Genomic DNA, 20,628 nt, shown 5'->3' on the forward strand with positions numbered 1-20,628 from the left:
AGGGTCACAAGACTTCAGAGGATCTGTGCTGTATGTGCATAGGTATATTCAAGTCGTTAATGGCAGTGGAAAATGTTTTGTGGTTTTTCATTATTTGCAGCAAGCTGTCCTCACCTCTTAGATGTTAGAGTGGGTAAATAAAAACCATTATTTTTGCTTGCTGTTCATTAGCTTTACCAGACTTAACCGATTCTGCAGGAATACACTTATGCTCACATTTAAAAAAAAAAAAGACTGTTAATCAAAGCAGACTTCAAAGTAAAGCTGTGTGAAATTCTTGGCCTAAAATCTTTTCCCCTCCCCCCTGAAAAATGCAGATTCAAGTTAACTCAAACATTTTACTAATGTATGTTGATGTCAACAGATTGGTTCTGTGGGGAAAAATCAGAAATGTTAGGTCAGGTTCACAGAACAGAGAAGAAGATAGTGGTGATGGTATATGTCCCAGTAATTAGTCCACTCAGCTGGCTTGTAGAAAACCAAGGTCAAGTCCTTACTCTAGAGTGCCCTTAATCATCAGTGTACTGGGTATTGCAGGGTGTCCTCTTTCAGATCCCTCCTATTGAAGCTATTCCACTCTGTATAAATAATTATGTATTCACTGGAGCAAGGACTGGAACCCATGTTCCCTTTGCTCTTCATGGTGAATGCCCTAACCATTGAGTTATTACAGTCACACTTACTGGCTCAATGAATATTTAATTATTTATGCAGAGTGGATCAGCTTCAATAGGAGAAACTGACAGTGCTTTCCTCACTCCTTATCACTGGTACATAATAGTCTAGTGCAGGGATTGGCATCCTTTGGCACAAGGCCCATCAGGGAAATCCACTGGTGGAAATCTGGGACAGTTTGTTTACCTGCAGTGTCTGCAGATTCAGCCAATCGCAGCTCCCACTGGCCACGATTCACTATTCCAGGCCAATGGGAGCTGCAGGAAGCGGCATGGGTTGAGGGATGTGCTGGCTGCCGGCGGATTTCCCTGACAGGACGCGTCAAAGGTTGCCAATCCCTGGTCTAGTGGTTAGAGCACTTGGGCTGCGAGATACCTGGGTTCAAGTCTCTGCTCCAGAGCAAGGCTTGGAACTTGGGTTTCCCACATCTTAGGTGAGCGCCCTGGCTACTGAGGATAAGGGGGCATTATCACCACTATCTTCTCAGTTTTGTGACTAGCCAGGCGTTTCCAAATTTAATTAGCTTTTTATTAAAAGAAACAGTTAAAAGTGCCTGAAATCAAAACAAAATGTTTAATTGCAGGTTGATCAAAACAATTTCTTTCCTGACTTTCCTATTTGTCAAAAATTTCCCCAGATGTTCAGTTCCAGGTTGACCCCACAAAAAGAAAAAATTCCCCAATTTTTTGGACCTGTCAGCTGCCAAAAAGTCAGTTATCCACACAGCTCTACTTTATAGTACTAATGACCCACAGCATTTTGATTTAAAATGGCAATTCAGTGATTTTAATATTATGCATATTTGCTAGCTCGAAACACAGAACTGGTCATTATGTCAGACATAAAATGTTAATAGTTTTTGGGGCACTGCTTCGTAGTTTGGGATAACAAAGACAAAATGATATACAAAATTAGATTGTTAAAGTTATACAATTATTTTGACAAAATGGTAGAATAATCATTTTTATTTTTAGAATTATATTAGAATGCTTTAAATACACTCTAATAAATAAATATTATACTTGCATCATGACCTACAGTATTTTAATAAATGTGGATTGAAATATACCCTTCCTTAAGAAAGCCCATGGAAGAGGCCTGAGGGGAGAACCTTGCTACATGTGGAGTTTCTTCTAAATTTGACCCTTGTAAGGATCAGGGTATTGCCTCCCTATAGAAGGGACAGAGGTTTGGCCTCCAAAACCTCTTTTTTTTTTTTTTTTTTTTTAAATATGGAAATATACCTATCTTGTAGAACTAGAGGGGACCCCAAAAGGTCCTTGAGTCCAGCCCCCTGCCTTCACTATTAGGACCAAGTTCTGATTTTTTGCTCCAGATCCCTAAGTTGCCTCTCTTAAGGATTAAATTCACAACCCTGGGTTTAGCAGGCCAATGCTCAAACCACTGAGCTATCCCTTCTGAGTGGAGGTGTAGCTAGGTGGCTCTGCATGGTGTGCCCTTTTTTTCCATTTAAAGCGCTCTGGCTCTCATCCCCGGGTGGCTGGGGCTCGTGCAGAAGGGCCGTGCACACCCGGGAGGTGGGAATAAAGGGGAAAGGTGGAGCCCCGCCCCCTGGGCTCAGGCTCTCCTTCCCCTCCCACAATCCCTCCTCTGGAAGCAGCGGGGCTTGGGCTGTCAGCCCCAGGGTGGCAGCAGCAGCAGCCCAAAAATAAGGGTGACAATGGTGCACTATCTGCTGTGAATAGTGATATTGACGAATATAACTTTTCACATTGCCACCCTTACTTCTGTGTTGCTGGTGGTGCGGCACTGCCTTCACAGGTGAGTGGCAGTATATGTACTAGTGGCGGGCGGGGGGGCATAAACAACTACAGACATAAGAATGGGGGCTGAATCAAATAAGTTTGAGAGCTAATGAACTAGAGCAGGGGTAGGCAACCTATGGCACAGGTGCCGAAGGTGGTACACAAGCTGCCCAGGTCCTGGCCACCAGTCCAGGGGGCTCTGCATTTTAATTTAATTTTAAATGAAGCTTCTTAAACATTTTGAAAACTTTATTTACTTTACATACAACAATAGTTTAGTTATATATTATAGGCTTATAGAGAGACCTAAAAAACATTAAAATGTATTACCGACACGCGAAACCTTCAGTTAGAGTGAATAAATGAAGACTCGGCACACCACTTCTGAAAGGTTGCTGACCCCTGAACTAGAGAATACAATCCTCTCCCATGTTACCTTGCAACTGGAATTTTTAAAATATTGATTCTCATTCTTGGCACTTTTAATATGCTGTACTGCTATTGGACAGATTTGTGATAGACCTGCCATTCCTAACATTTCTTCTTTCTACATTCCAGGATCATAAAAGGCCCGTTCACCTTAACTCTATTCACTTGTCAAGCACTGATATCTTGCAGTGTTGTATTAAGTATTTAAAAACAACTTTTTGAATATATTAATAGTTGCAGTTTCACTTCTGCCTTTGGTAGCCTGCTAAAGGTTCTTTATATAGTATACCCTGATTTTAACTAATCACCATGGTCCAATTGTGCAACGCACTGAGCACCCTGAACACCCACTGAAGACCATCAGGCCTTCGGTGATGAGTCTATTTTTAGCTTCAGTTTATATCCTTTTGTTTTTGAGCTAGTGATCTTCCTGAGTACATTTTGTGGCATCTACCTTCTTTATTTCTCTCTTTAGTAGGTTGGTGGTAATCCTGTCTCCTCAGACTTGGAGGGAGGTGACTCCACATCACTACATCATAGCAGTCAAAATCTATAAGCAGGAGAATTAGGAGATCACCAGTCCATAGCCATGGCCCATTGGGCAGAGCCTGTCAACAATCAGTCCTTAGCCTAGCCTCATGGCTAGAGAAGACAGCAGGTACAGCCAGGTGCTCTGGGCCCCATGGTGGACCAGAGCAAGGGGAAGTCTTCAGCCCAAAGCTGATTGGCTAGGGCAGGCAGCAAGTACAATCTGGTGCTCTGGCCCTCTGGGCAGGGCAGAGCAACGAGCAGTCTTTAGCTCAGCCACCTTCTCACTAGGGCAGGCAGCAATCAACACAGCCAGGACTATGATCCTCTGGGTGGGACAAAGCAATAGGCAGTCTTTAGCCCTGTCAAGGTTTTTTCCCCACTTTGAACTTTAGCGTTCAAAAAGTGGGGACCTGCATGGACCCTTCTAAGCTTAATTTCTAGCTTAGATCTGATAACGCTGCCACCAGCCAAAAATATAGTGTTTGGCACACTTCCTGTTCCCCCAAAACCCCCAAATGTATTTCTTGCACACCCAAAACTCTAGCTGACTTGAATGAGCTTTGGGAACACAAAGCATGCACATTCAGACTGCTGAATCCACAGTTTGCATATGCCTGTTGTTTTTCACTAGCCCTGTTTGTAACCCACAGTCAGAAATAGGAAAAGTTAATTGAACTACTGAATCTAAAACAAAATTTTATTAGTTTTTCAAGTCAGATTTGTAAGTAGCTAATTTTATTTAATGTGTTGAAATAGAAAAAAAAAAAAAGACATTAAGGGTATATCACAAATATTTTGGTCCAGATCCTAGCCCCTGCTCTGGCTCCTTTGTGTTACCAGAGTATCACAAAGGGCCTAGAACAGGGGCAGGCAAACTTTTTGGTCTGAGGGCCACATCGGTTTCCAAAATTGTATCGAGGGCTGGTTAGGGGAGGCTGTGCCTCCCCAAACAGCCAGGTGTGGCCCGGCCCCCAACCCCTATCCAACCCCGCCTGCTTCTCGCCCCGTGATGGCCCCTCCCTGAGACTCCTACCCCATCCAAGCCCCCTGTTCCTTGTCCCCTGATGGCCCCCTGGGGCTCCTGCCCCATCCACCACTGCTGCTGCCTGTCCCCTAACCGCCCCTGGACCCTCTGCCCCGACTGCCCCCTTCCGCCCTATCCAACCCCTCCTCTCATTCCTGACTGCCCCCCGAGGACCCCTGCCCCATCCAACCCACTCCTTCCTGACTGCCCCCCCCGGGACCCCTGCCCCCATTCAACTCCCGTGTTCCCTGCCTTCTGACTGCCTCGACCCCTATCCACACCCTTGCCCCCTGACAACCCTCTCAAACTCCCCTGCCCTCTATCCAACCCCCCACTCCTTGCCCTCTTACCACGCTGCCTGGAGCACCAGTGTCTGGTGGCACTCTAGCCGTGCCGCCCAGAGCACCAGGTCAGGCCGCAGTTCTGCAGTTGTGCTGTCCAGAGCATTGGGCCGGCCACACAGTGAGCTGAGGCTGCGGGGGAGCACCCAAGGGGGCGAGCCCCCCGAGCCAGAAGCTCAGGAGCCAGGCAGGAGGGTCCCACAGGCTGGATGTGGCCCGTAGGCCGTAGTTTGCCCACCTCTGGCCTAGAAAGTGTTAGCGTTCCCACAAGATCTCTTCCACTTGGTTCCTCAAGAACTCAATTCGATTCTTGTCTTAGCACTCAGGTTCTTTTATTTGGCATACAGCAAAGCTACACTGTGTTGATTAGATTCAAGTGTAGAGGGTGAGTATAGGGCGTACCACACAGCGAAAGTTACACAGCAAAACTTTACCTTATATCCATTTTTACTAACACTAATAACACATGCATTCTTAACTATACTTTGAATCAGATGCTTCATGATTGGTTTGGTTATTTTTTAGGAACCAATTCCTGGACAGCATGCTCTGTCCATGTATAATGTGATTTTTACATTTCAGGTTTATCTTGTCCGTTGACACTAGCTCCAGGGTGTTCCTGCTTATCTTAGCTAGCAACAGACATCCTGACTCCAGCATACTGCTTGTTAAGCCATTATTAACAACTTAACCTTTCATACCATGCAGACTAAGAAATGAGGTCTTACTTATGTCAAGTTACTTATGCCCAGCCAGGCCTACAGAAAATTCCCTTATAAGAGCAGCTAAGGGAAATCCCCATCTATAATCGGACTCCCCCATCATAGGGTGAGTGTTGGGGGATGATGGGGATTCTATTTCAGTGATCCTTGCCTAGCATAATAGCCCCGAGGGGATTGTTACAAGTTGCTAGAATTTAAAGTGGCCTGAATAGAGTTCTACTGCAGCTGAGGATTTGGCCCTTTTTGTGGTGGTAAGAAAAATCCATATTTGGAAATATGCATAATTTCAATGCATGGTAGCTCACTCAAATGTGGGAAATAAAAAGATGTATTAGTGGCAACATACATTTTTATCTGCAGAGAATATAGTATTCTATATTTATTATAATTAAGAATGTGAATAACGGGTCTATGTTGTATCATGAGTTTGTTTGCAGACTAATGATAACCATGATATTCTTAAAAGTAGGACTGAACTCAAGATTTAAGTATGTATTAAGGATGAGGAATACATGCATCATAGATAAATTAAATATATCATTGGCCATGAAAAGGCCCTAAAAGTAAAAAGTGTAGTGCTTTAGCAGCTTCTACTCATATAACTGCAGCAGCTTAAACTAACCATGTGAGCTCTAGTGCAAAAACTTTTTTTTCAGAAACAAAACACTTTGTTCTTATGTTTTTAATTGAGTGACAGAAAAATACTTCTGTGTGGTCATTCTTGCTAAGAGAGTCAAACCCACAAAATTTTCCATTTTGCACTGTTTATTTCTTTTTTGGCTAGAAGATGCCTTTATGAACTGGATTTATAAACTATTGGTCTGAGGGGACAGAATGTTTTCTAGAGAGGTTCATCCAGCAGTATATTAGAGCGTCAAGGAATGCCTCCTAATTATGTTTGTTCTTCAAAAGATAAAACCTGACTAGTTAATTGAAGCAGAGCCAAATTCACTGCAGGTAATACTTTGGGGAAATCAATAGTATTACTCCAGAGATTAGTTTGGCCCTTAGTTTTTGGACTATGTCTTATTGTGGTCTCTCAAAATAAGATTGTTTATCAATAGAAGTTACATGATTCCTAACTTTTTGTCTGAAAACAATAGGCAATACAGTATTTTTACTGAGCCATTTGAGAACACATTTCTGGCTATGCATTCAGGACTAAATAAGGAGCAAGTTCTGTACTAAAAATAGAAACTGAGGCTGGTCCAGCTGCAGCATGAGTTGTAAACCTTGTAGATTTAAGTGGGGGATGGTTGGTTCATGTGAGGACATCCTAATATGGAGACTCAAAATCACCTTTGTCTTGTTCCTAGAAGGCCATCATACCCTACCTAATATCTTACACTTTGCTGCCTGTTAGCAGAGTTGTAACTAATTACTACAGCAGTTTGTTTGATCTATTATTTCACAGATAGGAAAATACTTTTTAAGATTTTAGGAAGAATTATGGCTCGTTTTATGTAGGGTTGCTTGTGTGGAGGACATGGGAAAAAGGGCAGAGAGAGACTTGCTGGTAGCGTCACAAGAACTGGGCAGAATACATACCTATCACTCCTTTGAGCATTATGCTAGCATGCCTGCCAATACTTCAGGTATCCAAAAGGGCATGGTCAGCCAACTGGGATGTTTGGCCAGGTCTTTAACTTTAACCCTCTCCACAAATGCTGCTGTTGACAGCAGGCACAAAGGAATTGGTGATGCTGCTCCTTTTGGGAACAGCCATGAGGAGCACTACAGAATGCATTGCTTGCCCACTGATCTCCTGGCTGTCCTTCCCTGTGTCAGCAGCATGATTCAGAGATTCTCTAACTACCTTGCCATGTATTCCCCAATATTTACAGAATGGTTACTGTGTGCTGATTCTGTTTGGGAAACATAACCATTAAATGTTTGGGTTATAATGAAGTCCCTGTGGACTCCAGTGCAGAGTTAGCTTGATCTAAATTTTGCGGCATTCCAGACTGGAGATGCTGCATTAGCTTCAGATAATTCATTAAAAATTACATGCAAAAATGTAGGTATGTGAAAATGAATTCAATCAGAAATGTGTCCCAATCACTATTTTAATTTGATGTTGAATTTAATTTATGAAAATAATACATAACATGTATGTATTTTGACATGAGTACAGACTTTGTCAAGGGGAAGCTGAAATTTTGGTAATGGAGTAGGGGACTGCTAGACAAGAGTGCCATTTGGAGAGGGCAGGAGGAGCACCTGCCCCCCCTTTCTGAGTTTCATAGCACATTTGGGTGAACTTTGCATTAGGAGGAAAAATGCTGCCCTTTCCCCCACCTCCCCGTTGCCCTGTTTTGCTGCCCCTGCAGCTGCACTGCTCCAGCCCTCTGCCATGGAGCCACTAGTGGCTTCACTGCTCAGGACCAGGAGCCTGCCTCCTGATCTGCTGTGCAGATCTGGACGGGAGCTGATGTTGGGGTGTCCCTCTATCTCTCCCCATGTGCTCAGTCTCTACTAACATGGGGTGGGAGAAGCGTTCAGGCTCCTAAGTGTTTGGCTTAAAGAGACAGCATACTGACACACTCAAGCACACAGAGTCTTCCACATACATTCCCCCAACACACACTCCTTTAACACACTCCGCCCAACACATACTCTCTCTCTCTCTCTCACACACACACAGTCTCCCTCACACACTTCCCCCAACAAACACACACTTTTATTGTTGTTACTTCTTGATACTTCCGGTCAAAATGTGCAATGCACATCTATTCTCTGTAATTTTATTCTTTCAAAATTAGTTAAGGTTTACAGTACTGTTATTTTAGTTACAGTAGTTATATTTAGTTTTTTGACTCATCTGTGGATTTCATTACTTTATTTCTCTTTTATGCTTAAATGTAATTCTTTGAGTAGTGAGTTCTAAAATACCTAACTTGTCCCGGCTTGGGTTATTATCATAATTACTTTTATTACCATATTGTGCTTTGTCATTCATTATTTAAAAGTGCTACAATCAAATAATAGTGTCCTTCTAGAATGTAAATTTAGCTTGTATTCATCCTGGCAGTGCCAGTTTAAAGTTATGTGTTTAGCTAATTCTTTTTTAAGACATTGTAACTGAAGATCGCTTATTTTTAAATTGTATTTTAGTTATATGTGTAAAATACCTTAAAATCTATATGGAAATAAATGTGGTTCCAAGTCTGATAGTAATGATGGAGTCAAATGTTAGTGAGTTACATAAATGATTGTGATCAACAAACATAAATGCCAAAATAATTAGAAAAATAAATTCCCCTTCTTAATAAAAGAGAAAAAAGCTTAATCACATATTTTAAAATTAAATAACTATATGTTTAGTGGAGTGAAAAAAAATTGACTAAAATAGAGACCGTAACACAGAGTGTGTCTGTTAGAGAAAGTAAGCAAATTTTAAGCAGATTTTATTTATTTTTATTTATCTCTACTAACGATAGTGTACAAAGTATCAAACCTATGTTTCTGATATCTGTGTTAAAGCCCCAGAACTGATATCTCCAGGTTTGGGATTAGGAATATTTTGCTGTATTAAATCTCCTGATTGTTCTAAATTTAATATAAACATAAAATATGGCTTTAATTCATGTTTGTATATATTTTTTCTTTCTTTATATAGGAATTAGGTACAGTGCTTCTGTCAGCTAATTTCTAAGTTATTGTCTGCAAAAAAAACTCTAGAGTTTTCACGTGCCTCCATAGCCCCTGGAATCACAGTTAAAGTCTCTCCTCCCAAAAAATCTGAAACGGCGCCCCAGAAGTTGGACCTTTTGACATCTGGGAAAGTGCGGAAAGACAGTTTAAATTTGTGAGTAAATGTATTGATCATCATTGCTCCAGTCATTAAATAGTTAATATTGTTGACAGTGAAATAAATATCATTATGCTTTGCACACACAACTTGCGCTGGTTTTACTAAAATCATTTAAGTTATTGGCTTCAACTAAATTGAGATAAACGTGTCTACTTAGGAGTTTGTACTAGTTTAAATAAGGGCTTGTGTAAACACATTTTTTGTATCACTGTCTTGGTTTGAAACCAGCATAGTTAAAACCCAAACTACCAAAATAGTTAAATCAGTATAAAAACTGTGTGTAGACCAGACATAAATAAATTTTAAAATGGACTTTGGTGAAAAGTGAGTTCTTCTTCGAGTGCTGTCCCTGTGGGTGCTCCACTCTAGATGACGGTGCATCCCGGCGCCACTGATCAGAGATTTTCGGTAGCAGTGCCTGGTTGGGACGCATGCACTCAGTTGGTATCTCCCGTCTCGTTGGAATCTTCCTGAGTGCGTGCGCCCCGCACCCTCCTCAGTTCCTTCTCAACCATCCTCGGCCAAAGACGGAACTTAGGGCAGTGCTGCCTTTTCTTCCCTGTTCTCTATAGGAAACAGTAACAAAGAACATAGAACTAATTATTAGTTACATCCCAGTTGTTTCCCTTCTTTTAGTGTAGTTACATAGTTAGTTACTTAGTTAAAAAAAAAAAATCCCTCAGGCTTGTCTCCCATTGAGACACTCTCCTCGGCCATCTCTAATTCATAATGCCAGGAGCTTCAGGATTCAAAAGGGTATATTTCCTGTCAGGAATCCATGCCACGGACACATGGGCACTCATACTGTGTGAAGTGCATCGGGGACACCCACGTCCCTGTGAAGTGCCTCCATTGCGCGAGCCTCAAGTCAAGAGCTTGTCACGACAGGGATCTGCGGTTCAAAATGCTGATGATGGAAAAATCCTTACAGCCGCTTTCGGAGATTGGAAAGGTTAAACCCGCTCCCACACGCTCCCCAGCCAGATCGGAACCGGTGGGCAGCGTTGCTTGACCCTCCCTGGAGCGGAGGCAAGAAGCAGAACAGTCTCACAGGAGAAAGTTTAACAAGGGTAGGGGGTCTCCCGTGAGATCCCTACCCTTTCTGCTGACAGCCCCAAAGGCAGGTGCCTCAGCTTTTTCTAATGCCTCAGCCACAGCTCTGACAGAGCGCAGAGGCAAGGACCCGACCTCCCATGTCAGGAAGGTCCTTGTGGCTCCGGTCCCCTCGGCACTGCAAGTGGCCACGGTGCTGGCAGCCCGCTGCTCCTTGGCACCAAAAACGGCCACCGTGCCGGCAGCGCTCTCCTCCTGGGCACCGCAAACAGCCGAGGTGCCGGCAGCATGCCTCTCCTCAACATGGCAAACGGCCGCGGTGCCGGCAGCGCGCTCCTTGGCACCAAAAACGGCCGTGGTGCTGGCAGCGCGTCTCTCAGCACCGCAAATGGCCGCGGTGCCGGCAGCGCACTCCTCGGCACCAAAAACAGCCACGGTGCCGGCAGCGCGCCTCTCCTTGGCACCGCAAACAGCCACGGTGCTGGCAGCGTGCTTCTCCTCAGCACCGCAAACGGCCGTGGTGCTGGCAGCGCTCCTCCTCGGCACCACAAACAGCCGCGGTGCCGGCAACGCGCTTCGCGGCACTGCAAACAGCCACGGTGCCGGCAGCATGCTGTCTTCAGCACTGTAAACGGCCGCAGTGTCGGCAGTGCGCTCCTCCTCGTCACCAAAAATGGCTGCGGTGCTGGCAGTGCGCTGCTCCTTGGCACCAAAAACAGCCATGATGCCGCCAACGCAATCCTCCCCTGCAGGGAGAAGAAAGTTGGCACCAAGCCTATCTTCCACCCGGGCACCAGTAGCAGACCCTTGCAGGGCACCTCCAAGCAGTCTGCAGCACTACTATCACTTTCACTTTCTCCTGCTAATGAGATAGAGCAGACAGCAGGCTCAGCTCAGCCCAGGGAGCAGGAGCAACAGTTTCTCACTCAGTGTGACCTTTCAGTGCCACCTGAGCCTCACTCTCTGCTCCTAGATACACAAGGCTCATTTTTTGAACCACTGCTCTCTCCACCTGAACTGGTTTTCACTGACGGTGAACTTAATTTACAGCAGCAAGTGGAGTTCTCCCCTCCTGCTTCTCCTCCACAGCCACCTCTGCCACCTCAGGTCACGGCTCAAGGCCACCAGCCTCAGTTTCCCTACTTTGTCCCCCCAGGCGACACCTGGGTTCTCCTACCCTATGCCTTGGCCTCAGTGGTACCCTTGGCAACATCCTCCTACCAATCATCCTCCTTCTGTGCCTCAGTCTCCTGCTGTGTCCACTTCTAAGGTGCCTGAGCCCCCTCCTGAATATGCAAGTTACTCACCATATCCTTAACTCTCCACTAGCCCTGGACGGAGCCCTCCTTCCTCCGCCTCTACGGGCCATGGACGACTGTAAACAATTTCAAGGACTTTTCAGGAGGGTGGCACTCAGTCAAGATATCCCCTTTCAAGAGATTCAGGAGACGCAACACAGACTCCTCAGAATCCTTCAGCTATCTGCGCCCTCAGAAATGGCACTTCCTATAAACGAAGCACTCCTGGAGCCGGTTGACACTCTCTGGCAAACCCCAGCGTTTTTAGTACCAACTTGCAAAAAGGCCGAACGTAAATACTATGTCCCTGGAAAGGACGCTGACTTCCTATTTTTTTCATCCACCACTGAACTCCCTTGTCATGGATGCAGTTGCACAGAGGATGAAACAGTCACAATATCAACCCACCCCACAAGACAAGGACCTTAGATGCCTTGACGTCATGCCCTGCAAGGTTCATACATCCTCCAAACTACAATTCAGAATTGCAAACTATTCTGCTCCCCTTGCCGGTTATGACTTTGATAATTACAATAAACTTTTGAATTTGCCTCCTACATTCCAGAGGATAGGAGAGCAGACTTCAAATCAATCCTGACTGAGGGCCAACTGATTTCCAGAATGGCCCTACAGGCATCTCTAGACATGGCGGACACAGCAGCCCGTACAACTGCAACTGCTGTGGTTATGCGCAGATCCTCATGGCTCTCTGCATCTGGCATCCCCAAAGAACTGCAGACCAAAGTGGAGGATCTCCCTTTTGATAAGGACAAACTTTCTCCTACCCTCCTACCCTTTCCCATCCCTCTTCAGGGACCCTTCTCACAACCACTTACTTCGCACAGAAGTGGCGCATCTTCTACAACTAGGGGCAGTGGAACCTGTGCCAATGCAAAATCAAGAGACAGGTTTCTACTCCCATTACTTTCTAACTCAGAAAAAGACCGGAGGATGGAGGCCTATACTAGATCTACGCCGACTGAACAAATTCGTAAGGATACAAAGATTCAAGATGGTCACACTGGGCACAATAATACCTGCACTGGATCAAGGGGACTGGTTCACAGCCCTCGACCTACAGCATACTTACTTTCGTATATTAATTCATCCAGCTCACAGACGCTCCCTATGATTCACAATCGGGCATGACTATTTTCAATACAGAGTTCTCCTTTCGGACCCGCCACAGCACCGAGAATTTTTTTCCAAGACTCTAGCCGTGGTCGTGGCTCACCTCCGCAAACACAAGGTCACACTGTTCCCCTATCTGGACGACTGCCTCATCAAGGGCAACTCCTATGGCGAGACACTTCAGGCTACCCGTTTCGCCATCTCGCTCTTTCACAGCCTAGGCCTCCAAATAAACATCCAAAAATCCACCCTGACACCTAAACAATAGATCGAGTTCATCGGAGCTCATCTTGACTCAGTCCAGAGCAGGGTCTCACTCCCATATCACAGATTCCTCGCTATCACGCAGCTCAAACGCACGCTCTCTATTCGTCCCAGGACACAGGCAAGACTCTGCCTACAGTTCCTTGGTCACATGACAGCCACCACCTTCGTGGTTCACCACACCAGGCTACACATGAGATGTCTCCAGGGCTGGCTCAATTCCAATTTCAAACCCAACAGACACACGTTAGGGATGCTGCTAACTCCTCCTCCCAATGTTATAGCTTCCCAACATTGGTAAACAAGTCCAGAAAACCTCTGCACAGGGGTTTCCTTCCAGCAATGTTCCCCAATGCTCATGCTAACCACGGACTCTTCCCTAATCGGTTGGGGGGCGCACCTAGGGCGGCACAGGGCACAAGTCCGGTGGTCCGCATCAGAGACGCACCTAAACATAAATCTCTTAGAGCTCAGAGCAGTGAGGTGAGCATGCCTTCATTTTCTTCCCCTCATAAAGAACAAATCTCTTCGGGCCTTAAAAGACAACATAGCATACATGTGCTACATCAACAGACAAGGGGGAGCCCGATCACATTACCTTTGCATGGAAGCTATTCAGCTATGGAATTGGTGCATATGACATCGAATACAGATCATCGCTTCCTACCTACCAGGCTGCCACAACACTACTTCTGACGCACTCAGCAGGCACTTCTTGACACAATGCGAATGGGAACTGCACCCCGCAATACTCCAACAGCTCTTCTTCCTCTGGGGCACCTCATCAATAGATCTCTTTGCCACAACCCAGAATCAAAAATATTTTGTTTTTCTTCAGAGCGGGACTGCATCCCTAGGAGATGCATTCCTCATCCCATGGAACAACTTCCTCCTGTACGCCTGCCACCAATCCCTCTGTTACACAGGGTTCTTTGGAAGATTGTGGACGACGAGGCCCGGGTCATCTTTATTGCCCCGGCTTGGCCAAGACAGATGCGGTATCCCTATGTACTCTGCATAACCTCCTGTCACCCATGGGCTCTCTCCAACAGGCCAGACCACATTTCCCAGGACAACAGATGGGTTCTTCACCCCCAGCTCCAAAAGGCCCACCTCACAGCCTGGTTCCTTCATGGTTCCAAACCCATGAACTAGCCTGTTCCGAGCAAGTCCAGTATGTCCTCCTGCACAGTAGGAAAGACTCCACTCGTAAAACCTACCTGCAGAAGTGGAAGCGTTTCGCCCCCTGGTGCTCACGTAATCACTTAGCATCCCCAATATAATGTGACCCTCCCCCTAACATCTAGACTAACCTCTCTGAAACTAAAAAACAGGAGACTTTCGCCTTCTACTCCATCAAAGTGACCTGGCTGGCACTTACGCATCCTTCCATGCTTATTTATGACGGTTATTCATTCATTATCCGCACCACACTCTATAATAATTGCTTTTCTTTCACTGGCCTGCAAATTATCTCTACCTGAAATTACCCAACAGCTGCTGCATGGGAATCTTAACTCTCGTTCTTTATGCTGTCCATGAATAACCTCCATTTGAGCCTTTGGCTACTCTACCTCTCATCTCTATTATGTCCATGTAAGTTGCTTTTGCTTAGTTTGCCTATAAATCACAGGGGAGAGTTGTGGAATATGAGCCCGCCCTGATGGCCCAATCTCTCCCTACCACAATCTCTTCCAAAGACAAAGTCTACTTTGAGACCCACATCGCCTAAATTTCTTCCTATGTGGTAATTACCTTCCATCCTCAATCCAAGCCGATTTATCTTACCTTACTTTCTATCCCAATACCTCACAAAGACTCCGCGAGGTCAACCCTGCGTTACTCTCGACTCAGGCGAGCAAGAATTGCCTTTTTATTTTAGACATTGGACTAAACCATTCGGTAAATCCCCATGACTCTTTTTTCACCCCGAAAGGATTCTGAAAGGTTACGGCTATCTCTTAAACATTCGTCTATCAAGTGAATCTTTGACTGCATCAGATCTTTTACATTGCATCTAAAAATCTTCAGCGGCCCCGAAGGCATTAGAACTCATTCCACTTGAGCCATGTCGACATCCGTTGCCTTCTTGCACAATGTTCCCATTCCTGACATCTGCAAAGCGACTATGGGGTCATCTGAACACAAGTTTGCAAACCGCTATGCTCTCACGCAAGACATCATGGCAGACACCATAGTAGACCATACAGTACTATCTACAGTACTCACTGCTGCATCTCCAAAGTCCCACCAACCATAGTGGGTACTGCTACACATTCACCTAGAGTGGAGCACCCACAGGGACAGCACTCGAAGAAGAGAAAGTTACTTACCTTGCAGTAACTGAGGTTCTTCGAGATGTGTCCCCCTGTGGATGCTCCACCGCCCGCCCTCCTCCTCTCTACTTTGGAGTACTAGTGTGATTCTCCACAGTAGAGAAGGAACTGAGGAGGATGTGGGGCGCATGCACTCAGGAAGATTCCAACGAGACGGGAGATACCAACTGAGTGCGTGCGTCTCAACCAGGCACTGCTACTGAAAATCTCTGATCAACGGTGCCGGGACGCATCATCACCTAGAGTGGAGCACCCACAGGGACACACATCTCGAAGAACCTCAGTTACTGCAATGTGAGTAACTTTCTCTTGTGTGTACACACAATGGCTTAATTTTCAAAGTTAATATCCTATTAAAATAAGTGGAGCAGTTCATATCTTTCAATGCTATTGTTCCAGGCTATCTGCTGGTTTAGACAGACATCACTACATCAATTTATGATGAGTTCGTGGTTTTCTTTGCCATGACAAGGGCTAGAAATTATTTTTTTTAAATGAAAGCTTGGGCCTTGTCTGTGTTAAAAGTTGCATCATCTAAGGGTGTTTTTCTAAATTGATTTAGTTAAAGAGCACAAACCCCTTTGTGGGCACACTTAAAATTATTTAAACCTGGCTTAGATCACTTTAGTTTAACCAATTTAAAAACACTGTTAGTTAAGCCAATGCAATTTTTAGTACAGACAAAGCCTTAGATTTTGGAGCACAATTCTGCAGCAAATTCCACTTTCTCAGAATTGCAGAGTGCATAGACCATGCTCATAGACATCATTTTAGCAGTTTCAGTCATTTCCTAAACTTGTACATGAGGATTATGAAACATGACAAACAAGAGCCAGCTGAAAACTACATTTATTACGTTTTTTCCTTTTTAGAACCTAATCACAAAATCTTCCCTTATCTCTGTCTACCATATGGCAGTCATGGACAGCAGCCAAAAGTCTGTCTTCATCAAATCGTTTATTATGTCAAAGAACAATGTGGCATTAAGGCAACACATCTTCTGTTATTCAAAACATATTCAAAATGCCACTAGTACCATGCAGGTAAGTACAATGTATGATACACTACTGACTGATGAGGGTTTTGCTATTACAGAAATGATAGGCAATAATACTGACATTAATATCGGGATAAATAAGTCAATGCTTCCAACTGGATCCCTATTTTTACTGTTAATTTTTAAGTTAATAAAACATAGGCCTTAATTCTGCAAATGCAAGCAGTCTCAGTAGAACTAATAGGAGTAAATGGTTGGTAGGGCTTTCAGGATCTGGCCAAACTTAATGATTGGGTGGGGCGGGGGTTAAAAAAAGTATATAGGAAAAACACCCTTTTGGGTATGAATTAGCTCTAGTGCAAAAATGGTTTCTTAGCAATGAGTTACTTATTATTATTTGTATTCTAATGTGCAATCTGCTAGGCATGTTCTGAACGCACAGGAAAGTACGGTTGCTCTCCTGAACCAATAGTAATCTAAAAAGCAAACAACATATGAATGGCAGGGTAGAGGGAGACAATCAGAACATGTGCAGGTGTATACCTTTTTTTTTTTAAATGTGAACTAGGGGATCACACTCTTTATAGCTTCTGTAGGCAGAGCTTATTGCACACAACAGGGGTTACATGCATTCCTCCATCTCCCTCCCCCAAGCTTTTTGTGTGCAATGCTCCCATCCACCTGTATTTCAGGGACTCCTTGAAACGTATCCCACCTCACACCCTCATGCTTCGGGTTCTGTGTGTCCCTCATCACCCCACAGTCAAAGCTCTGTGTGCCCCCATCCTCCTCTCTGCCACATGCCAGGGTTCCCCAATTTCCCCTTCTGCCAGGGTTCTGTGTGCCCCTGATTCCCACCTTCCCCTGTGTGTCAGAGGCTCTGTGTTCCCCACAGTCTCCTCCCATGTCAGGGGCTGCATGTTTGCTCTGTGTTCATCACTCCCAGCCATTATTTTTCTTTCTGTCAGGGAGATACCTTGAATAAGTTATCAAAATGTTAATCTCTATTGCGAACATAGGTCAAGATGAAAAGGGGTATTGTTATGCTGGAAGCCATGAATAGGTGCCATCATCCAGTAGTGTTATATAGAGACAAGTGAAGAGGTGCATGGAGCTCTGGCTGTGTCAGTCAGGTGGCAGGTGCTCCCTGTGTCTGGAACATTCTATGAAATTTAGGAATTGATCAGATGTGGTGTTCAAAAGTTATTGTGTTACATACACTGAGACAGATAAATGCTATCAAGCTGAGCACAAGGTCTTCACAAGCTTGGTCAATAAAGAAATATGCTTCAGTTACCTCCCACTGTCTATCACTCTGAGATAAGGCTAAATATTTGTGCTCATATTCAGACTTCACTCACTGCATTGGACAGAAAACAAACATGTCTCCCTGAAGATATCATAGCAAGAGCCAAGCTTAAATTGTCAGGCGTAATTTGATTGTTATTACTCTTATATATTTAAATAATCTTGTAAAGAGACACAACTTGGTTAAGCCCAAATCGAAGGAGTGACTTTTAGTTTCCAAATATTGAGGGTGGGGGGAATCTACCACTGAGTTTCTTGGAAGTTAAAGGGGCGGGGAGGAATTAGCAATAACTGAAGCATTTCATAAATATTAATGAATTCAATAATCAAAACTCCTTTTTACTGATGAAGAAAGTGAGGCACAGAAAGGGTAACTGATTTTCACAGGGTCACAGAGGAAGTCTGTTGTGGGGCCTCTTGTCTCCCATTCTTGTGTTTTAACCACAAGACTATTTTTCTTCTCATTTTTACACTAAAATACCTTCAAGACAAAGTGAATTCCCCTTGCTGTTCTGAAACATCAGGTAACTGACAAACACAGAAGTGGAAACAGGTGGCCTCTACACTGTCAAATAACCGCATACAACAAAAAGATTTATTTTGTTGTGGGAATTCATTGGCTTGGAGAATTGGTAATGGGGTGTGGAATAGATTTTGTCGCTATCCAGCCCAGATTGGTAGTGACTAAAACTTATTATCTTATGGTGGCTGTTTGGTGGCCTCAGTCCAGTTTCCAGTGAACAAGTATCCACACAACAAAATCTACCAACATAGTTAGCGATCTCAGCAGAGACCAAGGACTGATCGGGGATGGAGCCGAAACTATTCTCTCATTGCTAGAAGTGATCCCCCTACAGATTCTGCACTGCAAGCTTACCACATGTTTTATATATGTTTTAGCCCAGACACTGGTACCATCCATCCACGCACAAAACCTCAGACATGTGCTTGTATGCCTTTTGAATAAGTGCTCGCATGTGTGACTGGGGGTGTGGGTTAAATCAGGTTTTTCTTTAAAGTGTGTTCCTACCCACTCACTTTTCAGTGAGGATGCAGCTAAAACGTGTGTTGCTGAGTTTGTGTTTAGATAGTCCTCCAGTGGCTTCCCACAATTCCTGGAGCCTGTGTGTTCCAGCCCTTCTAACTACTTACAAGTAGCAGAGGGGTAGCCGTGTTAGTCTGGATCTGTAAAAGCAGCAAAGAATCCTGTGGCACCTTATAGACTAACAGACGTATTGGAGCATGAGCTTTCATGGGTGAATACCCACTTCGTCAGATGCATGTCTACTTAAGATAACTACTTACAGTACATCAGCATTTACCCCTTGATTCTATGCCACCTTCTCTATTTCCTGCCCAGCTCAGCCCATCTGTGCAAAACAACATTACAAGCTGCCTACCCAGTGTGCTGCTAGTTCACCAAAGGAGCTCACCAGGTGTCTCATTAACCTCTGGTTTGAGTACAGCAGGGAGTGTGATTTTTAGGAGAAGTAGCCAAAATCTGCACTAGTATGAGACTACCTTGAAGAGACTGGTCGAGGTGGGGATCAGTTGGACTGGTATTCAATGCAGGGGGCAGATCGAATGTATAAAAACCCTCTGTCACAAGGCAATAGCAGTGTGCTATATCTGTTCTGCTGATAAACAAGGGACTTCAGTCTCCAGGACTGTGAATGTGAAGCCTTCCACAAGCAATGAATCCACATCCAAATTGTAAAAAAGTAAAAGTTTTCATTTCAATTTTGAACGTTATTCCAGGGATGCAGAGTAGCTGCAGGGGACTTCTGGACAAATAAGTTCAGCCTGAGGCAGAATGAACTTTTTCTGCTGATTCCTTCTGCAGTTCATGGGGGAATGATGGCATCTCTCAGCTTTTCCCGCCTGTTCCCATTCATCTACTCAGTGATTCTGGGCTGCTGTCCCCTTTCTGCACAGAAAGGGTGATATCTGCATAGAGGATCATCTCTACTAATGGATCTCCAGGGCACTATATGGCCTCAAGTTAAGGATCTCAGTACTTGTTCCTGAGATTGTATGCTTTGGGGGGACATGACTGTATCTGTCATTTGTAAATAAAGCACAGTGCACACTTATGGTGTCATAAAAGTGATGGTGTAGTAATAATAATAATAATTAATAATAAATGAATTTGGCTTACCACCTTTAAATGAGCTAATTTGTAATATCAAGATTATGGCAGAATATGCATTTTGTTCCAAGAAGGGTGAGATTTTGTCATAAAGGACTTTTTACCAGAAAATTTACACAGCAAGATATCTTACTAAGCTTAGATACAGTATTCAAACCATGCTGGAGTCTGAAGTGTTGGAGACGTGCCATGTCATCTGGCAGAACCTATATTATTTCTTGGGATTTCCCAGTGCAGTCAGAGCTAAATCACTTCTTTGGTAATGTAAGAACTTCCAGCCATACAGAGGTTACAACATGCAAAAGCCAAAAGAAAAAAAGTAAGAAAGAGGAGCAGAAAGCAACTGATGAACAGAATTAATTTAGAACAACATGGCATAAACTATTGCATTCTTTTGACTGTTGCTCTTAGACTCCAAAACTTAAAAGTAGCACAAGGAAACATGATGGTTATCAGGAAAAGAATTTACAAAGATATTAACAAACTAATGTTTTAGACTCACAGGGTTGTCAAGTGATCAGTTTTCAACTGGAAAATCTATTAGAAAAGGGGACCTGGCAGTGTCCAGTCAGCACTGCTGACCAGACACTAAAAGTCCAGTTACCAAAGTAACTGTGATCAGCCTCCCCACTGCTGAGCTGCTGATGGAGAGCTTCGGTGGCGGCTACAGCAGGCCTCTTGCCACCTGGGGAGGCAGCTCCGGCTGAGGAGGGAGCCAGCCTGGGGCTAGGGAAAGGGAGCAACCACAGGTTTGCACCGGCACTGTGAGCAGAGCAGGCGAGGGGAGAGC

General features: G+C 44.4%; 1 long non-coding RNA gene across 5 annotated transcripts in view; it reads left to right on the plus strand.

The window, feature by feature from the left end:
- LOC116820269 (uncharacterized) overlaps positions 1 to 19,779 on the plus strand; it is a 42,182-nt gene extending 22,403 nt beyond the window's left edge. For 3 of the 5 annotated variants that reach the window (XR_012655528.1, XR_012655527.1, XR_012655526.1), the window contains exons 2-4: positions 9,108 to 9,296; positions 16,257 to 16,427; positions 19,050 to 19,779. This is a non-coding gene — a long non-coding RNA (uncharacterized LOC116820269). Of the gene's footprint in view, positions 1 to 4,669; positions 5,595 to 6,043; positions 9,297 to 16,256; positions 16,428 to 19,049 lie in introns of those variants that run through there. The other 2 variants (XR_012655529.1, XR_012655525.1) reach the window with 2 other exon arrangements.
- The last annotated feature ends 849 nt before the right edge of the window (positions 19,780 to 20,628 follow it).

The sequence above is a fragment of the Chelonoidis abingdonii genome, chromosome 3, assembly GCF_003597395.2.
Source record: "Chelonoidis abingdonii isolate Lonesome George chromosome 3, CheloAbing_2.0, whole genome shotgun sequence".
Lineage (NCBI taxonomy): Eukaryota > Metazoa > Chordata > Testudines > Testudinidae > Chelonoidis > Chelonoidis abingdonii.